Source organism: Marmota flaviventris, chromosome 1, assembly GCF_047511675.1.
Source record: "Marmota flaviventris isolate mMarFla1 chromosome 1, mMarFla1.hap1, whole genome shotgun sequence".
Taxonomy (NCBI): domain Eukaryota; kingdom Metazoa; phylum Chordata; class Mammalia; order Rodentia; family Sciuridae; genus Marmota; species Marmota flaviventris.
The window spans coordinates 85,712,597-85,718,596 of record NC_092498.1 but is presented as its reverse complement, the minus strand read 5'-3'; the positions used below and the strand labels follow the sequence as shown (position 1 = coordinate 85,718,596).

Sequence of the window (6,000 nt, the reverse complement as noted above, 5' to 3'; positions counted from 1 at the left end):
AGACCATAATAAAACAAGGTCTTTTTGAGAGAACATCGTTCCTGGAGTGTAACCACCCCAGCCAGTGACAGGAAACTAAGACTGATGTAGCATAAATTACCAGGATATTCAGATGACAGGTTGAACACTTTCCTACATCTTCAGCTCTTCCAAGGTGAGAGAGTTTTAAAGTGCTTGAATTGCATGTTTTGGGAAAGCAGTGATCAGGTTTGATGCCCTGAGCCACCCTGTATCTCTCTCCCCAGTAGAGAGGGGAAAAGTCTCAGCTGTTTCTAGTTTCAAAAATGAGCCAGTCATTGTACTTGCAAACTAAGGGGCACATTCTCATTGAGAGCATGGGGATTTACGCACATAATTACCATTAATGCTAATGGCATTTATGTCTGTACAGCCCCACACATCAAGATGAGAATATATTTCCACGTCTTCACGCTGTGAAAGTCCATTTAATATCATTCATTTTACAACTTATTTTTTAAGATGATGTCCATAGTCTGTCATGGCATACATATGCCTACTTAAAAGTAAGTGTGGGAAATATTGGGAAGAGATAGGATGGCTAAACTTGTTCATGTGGATGAAATATCACTGAACTCAAATCCATTCATACTCTTTAAACACAACGCTCTACTCGGCTTTGAAACTGCTGGCACACTTTTCATAGTGCTATAAATTTGTCAGCCTAATGGGACATTTTGTAGATGTTTTCCTTTTTAAGTGCTTTAACAGGAGTAGGTATTCCATTGATCCAAAAATCCAGCTCAGCATTTCATTTCCTAGAGATGAGAAGCATACATTTAATGTCTTATCAGAAATTAAGTAGTGGAGAGTCCCCTACATCTCTTCAAAGAAAGAAGATTCATTCCCAGCCCAACTGGGCTCTAAAGCAAGACACAGTCTACAGTGGGAGACATCAGTGGTCACTGGGACCTGAGGTTTTCCCATCTCTTCATTGATTATATGGTCATCTTTATGCATCAGGCCCAAAATCCTATTGAGCGGTATCTTCATGGTCATGCTGGCCAAACAGATTCAGATCCAGGTCTTGATAGAATCCTCCTGGGATCTATCCCAGCTGCCCAATCTCTGAAGCCCTTATCTTTGAGCCAACCAAAGCACAAGGGCTCTGCATTTAAAGGACAGGCATAGGACAGCAATAGGAGTGCTGAAACCCATCCAAGAGGGTTCTCCATGTTCCCTCCATAGGGACATGTCCTCCTTTGGGGAAAAGAGAAGAGCTTCCCAACACATCTCAAAAGGCCACTCAAAGCAACAAGGTCACTTCTGAACCAGCTGAAGATGGCCTACAGTGCCCTGCTCGGTGGCCTCAGGCAATCCACTGGCCCTCTCTGAGCCTGTTTTCTCACTAATAAGATGGAGCAGGATGAATACTGAGTGTTTTATCATCTTGAAATTTTATAAACATGCCACGTAGTGTTTGGCTTTCATGGAAATTGGGATTATGGTGAATTGCAATTAATAACCAGAAGGAAATGTCATCACACTACAAATTGGCAGTGGGGAGAGGATATAGTCCTGCAGCCTAACTCCATGTCTGTACCCATGCTGGGATGGGATTACTTTGCATTTAGCTTGGTGGCTTGTCTGTTAGCAGTTGGCTGCTGTAGGTACAGTGAGTAGCAATGATGTTGGTTCCCAGGGGCAGAAGGCAGAGGGCCTTTGCAAATGCCCCTGTCCTGCACTCCCACCTTCCCTGGCATGCCAAACTAGCAAGGCCAATTTTGTTTCAACTTGCCAACCACCACATTCTCTGGGCTTTTTCCTCTTGAGATCACCATTTCCTCCATCATACTGAAATATTTTTAGATGCAAAAGCATTGCCCTTTGAATTCCCCAGATTCCACTGTTTTGTTTTTACCCATTGCCCTGAAGTTGTGTTTGTTATGCCTGTGGCCCCTTCCACTCTACGTGTATTACAGATGTTTTTATTAAAAAAAAAAAAAGATTTCTCCGTTTTAATGAGGGTTATCTGACTCTCGTTTCAGAAATAGGGCTTCTGTAGCATTAATGCAACACTTATTGGTCACCTCCTGTGTCCCAGCAATGGCAAAGCCCTGGGAATAGGTTTGGATGAAACACTGCCCACAACTTCTGAGACTTGAATAGCTAATGTTTGCATTGTGTTGCACAATTTCAAAGGATGTTTGCATGCACTTCCTCCTGTGCTTCGACCTGTGCAACAATTGGGAGTGATAAGCAGGGTAGCGGATATTGTCTCCATCCCAAAGGCAAATGGAGACAGTAGACGGGTTGTTCAAGGTCCGTAGTCAACAGTGTTGCTCACCACTCCAGCCTCCTCTTTAGCCTGCAGACCCGTTGATCCTCCCTCTGCTGCATGTGTCTGACGGGCATCTAGCACTTTGAGTGAAAGAATAAGGGCTGTGGTGGCTCCCAGGGACTAGTTGAGGTGTTAAACAGGAGCCTGTGGCTTGTTTGTTGGATTGACACCTCCTTCAGGTGGCGAGGTGAGGGCAGCCCATCCACTCTCAGAAGTTTCCAGATTCTTGGTTGTGTACTTCTTTGAACTTACACTGTTGAAAAATATCAAGGTCAGAACATGATTGAAGAACCTTCTTCCTCTCTTTTAAGTCTCTGCGCTTCTATGATATTGTTTTCCACTGAAGAAGTTCTCTTAAAAATGAGATTGAGATCCCTAAAGAAATTGCTTCAATCAGCAGCAGGGCTTAATGACTGTTAATGGGAAGTGGAGATAGGATAGTAAGTGTTACTTTGATTAATAAGAGAACTGCAGAGAATTTAAATTGTGCCACTGATGGATTATTTTCTTCAAGCTTGATAAGCACTTCTCATTTGTTCTTAAATTTGGTCAATACTGTTAAAGGCAGCAAAATGAAGTATAATTAATTCTATTACTGCTGCTCAGACCAAGTGTTACTAAGAAACAGATTATGATGCAGATGACAGTAGAAGTCACAGTGTTGACAGTCTGATGCTTTGAATACCTGTCATTGCTTGTAAGCCTGAAAGAATGAAGAAAATATTTTGCTAGCCTGATTTAATACCTAAAACTGTTTTTAAAAAATCTGTGCATGTTCCATTGACCATAACATAGGCAGTATCAATAAGACGATCAACTGACTCTAAAATTATTCTGCTTTGGAAGTATAGAGAATAAATAAAAGATCGAGATAATGTATCAGTTAAAATATTAAGCACTGGATACTTATTTTGAATTAATCACTAAAAAAATGGGATATTGATTTGATGTTGAATGGGTATTGAAAGAAGCTTCACATATTTCCTCTTTTCTCAAAGATTCTGTCCTATATTATAAATCATGCTTTTCTTTACCTTTGATATTCATTTTATTCAAAACAATGAACAAACAGGTGACATTTAGAGCAAAGATCCCATCTTAGCACACAATTTTATTTACTATGAGTACTAATGCCTAGGACATTAGACCTGCCCCTTGTTTCCTGTAAACAGCAAGATGTGTCAGTATTTTCTGAATGGCTTTTTGCCCCTCCTGATCCCTTTTAAATCTATCCCTACCTATTTATTTAAGGGACAAGAATCACTTTATACGGCCTGCTACAAGTCATGTCTGCATGTGGGCTGGTAGACACAAGGTCTTTCCAAATGTCTTTCTGCTTCTTAATTCAGTGATTCTCAGCTTTGCAGTTCCTAAGCCTGGGCATATCTAGTTAATTCATGAAATGATTCCAAGATTTAAAATGGAAAAAAATTAATCCCATTCCATTTTTAAAAGAAAATATGCAATTTATCAATCTTATTTCACAGACTCCACCAAATAACAGCGGGATTTTACAACTTTGGAAAGACTGAGCATCAGCCCGAACATGTGTCCTTCTGTTCACTGTCTATTTCCAAGTCTGTGTTTCTTCCAAAGTGCATAAAGTCACCGGGTGAGTAATTTCAGATTAATATAAAATCTAAGTACAGAGGGTTAATAGTGCTGTTAAAAAGTTTCTCCAAAGTTCTAATTCTGTTATTAAAAATGTAAACCTTATCTATAATGAATTGAGGACTAATCCTCTTGCCCAGATGTCCCATCAACTTAATTTCCAAAGATGGGAAAATTATAGAAAGAACATTTCCATCAGAGTATGAAAGTCAAGCCACTCTAGACCCCGTTGACTGCAGAGCTTATCGTGGGACACAAGAATTTAGAGTATGAGAAAAAGCTCAGGCTGGAAGGCTGTGTGAAGACTGAGTTCTGGGGGTACTTCAGCCATAGCATGGTTCTGAACAATCATGACCGGTCTCTTCATTCCTCTAAGAATCAGCTTTCTTCTCTGTAGGGTTCACGGTTGGCTCAATTGATCTTCCAGGTCCTTTTACCCTTGAAAACACTGGTAAAGTTAAGTGTAAGATATTCAGACGATCCTTTGAAAGCTGTTCACTCAATATGGTGTGGTCTGTATGGATATCAGAAATGCCTGCTATGCTTCAAGCCCCTGTTCTCCCATTTGGGATCATTCATTCCACAAACAGAAAGAGGACCCAGCCATGTATCAGCCTGTGCTCCAGTGTAGGAGGGGGACTGGTGAGGGTTGGGGACTTAGCTCAGTGTTAGAGCACTTGCCTAGCACGTGCTAAGGCCCTGAGTTTGCTCCTTAGGCTGGGGGGAGGCAGGAGATATATATATATATATATATAGAGAGAGAGAGAGAGAGAGAGAGAGAGAGAGACACAGAGAGAGAGACAGAGAGAGAAGGAATAGTGAGCCCAGTTTGACTCTGCCTTCAGGGGGCGTCCATGCTGGGGGGTGGGAAGCAGGCAACAAGTACAGGAGTCATTGGAGGAGGGAAATATGGAAGGATCATCCAGGCTTCCTTGCCCACATGATTTAGGTGGAAAGAAGCATGGTGGAATCTGCAATGTTTCACCACCCTGTCTGAGCCTTTCTTTTCTGGAAAGGTGTTCTTATGAACTCAAGAAAAACCAAGCAGAGAAAGGACTGATTCCACAGATTCTTGTCCAGTCATTCCCAACACCAGCAACTCAAATCATGTCGACTTTGGTTTTCCAGATTGCTGCAAGACAATTCAAGTCGAAAAAGTGTAAGCTGAGTTATTTCCGTTCGTACTGTATCTCTGTGTTTGCTTGTCGAGTTTGGTACAACTTACAGCTTCAGAATTACTGTATAATGCTCAGAGGTGTGAAATGCCATTTCAGGTAATGCCTTTCTTCAGTTAATATAGATAAATATTGATGGTGGGCGGCAGTAAAACAAGTCATTAAATTCTTCACTGCAAGTGCGTCCCACACATTGCTGGAAGCTACAGAAATTTCATCAGGCTCTAAGAACCACTGCATGTGATTAGCGAGTACTTCCATTTCCAGCTTTCTTCTTCCAAATTGGAGTGTGAGGGAGCTTGGGCAAGGCCTGGGACCAATGGACAGGGAATGGGAGCGAGATTGCCTTGCTGGACTTTCTATCCACCCACTGTACTCCACCACCCTAATGAACCCCTGGGTGAACCAGAAAGCTTTGAAAAATGGCAATCAGCTCCAAATGGGAGGTCTGGTGCTCTGAAGACAAAGAAACTTTAAATCTAAACTAGTAACCCTATAAAACCAGCTAAAGATTTGGAGGAGTAATAAACCTCTCTCTGCTGCTGCTGTTTCGATTATTTGACTTCAGCATCTGTTGTGGGGAGGCAGAGGCTTGGCTTGGCATGGGGGCGGGTCTTCTGGGGCCAGATAACATGTTTTTGTTGCCCGAGTCTTAGGATGAAAAATGAAAGGACCCACTTCCTCATTTTACAACGCCATCCTCAAGGATTGCAGCCTGGTATAGATTTCGAAGCTCCGCAGTGTGGGGTGTGCTTTCTTCAAGGTGTTTTTAATGGGCTCTGGGTTGTCAAAGACACCGCTCTGATAATGAGGCCGAGAGCCCCGTGTGAGGAGAGAGCTCTGTAATGAGGGAGGAGCACAATTTGTTACAGTTATGTGGTTACTTGGCCATAATATCTTTTTGAGGTTTATTAA

The 6,000-nt window shown here is 42.0% G+C and overlaps 1 protein-coding gene across 8 annotated transcripts in view; it reads left to right on the top strand.

The window, feature by feature from the left end:
• Skap2 (src kinase associated phosphoprotein 2) overlaps positions 1 to 6,000 on the top strand; it is a 204,091-nt gene that overhangs the window by 182,966 nt on the left and 15,125 nt on the right. For 3 of the 8 annotated variants that reach the window (XR_011707832.1, XR_011707839.1, XR_011707825.1), the window contains one exon: positions 3,787 to 3,911. The exons of 1 other annotated variant lie outside the window; for it this stretch is intronic. The gene's annotated coding sequence lies outside the window, so the exon portion shown is untranslated. Of the gene's footprint in view, positions 1 to 3,786; positions 3,912 to 4,926; positions 5,070 to 6,000 lie in introns of all 8 variants that reach the window. 4 more of the 8 variants (XR_011707834.1, XR_011707828.1, XR_011707827.1 and 1 more) reach the window with 2 other exon arrangements.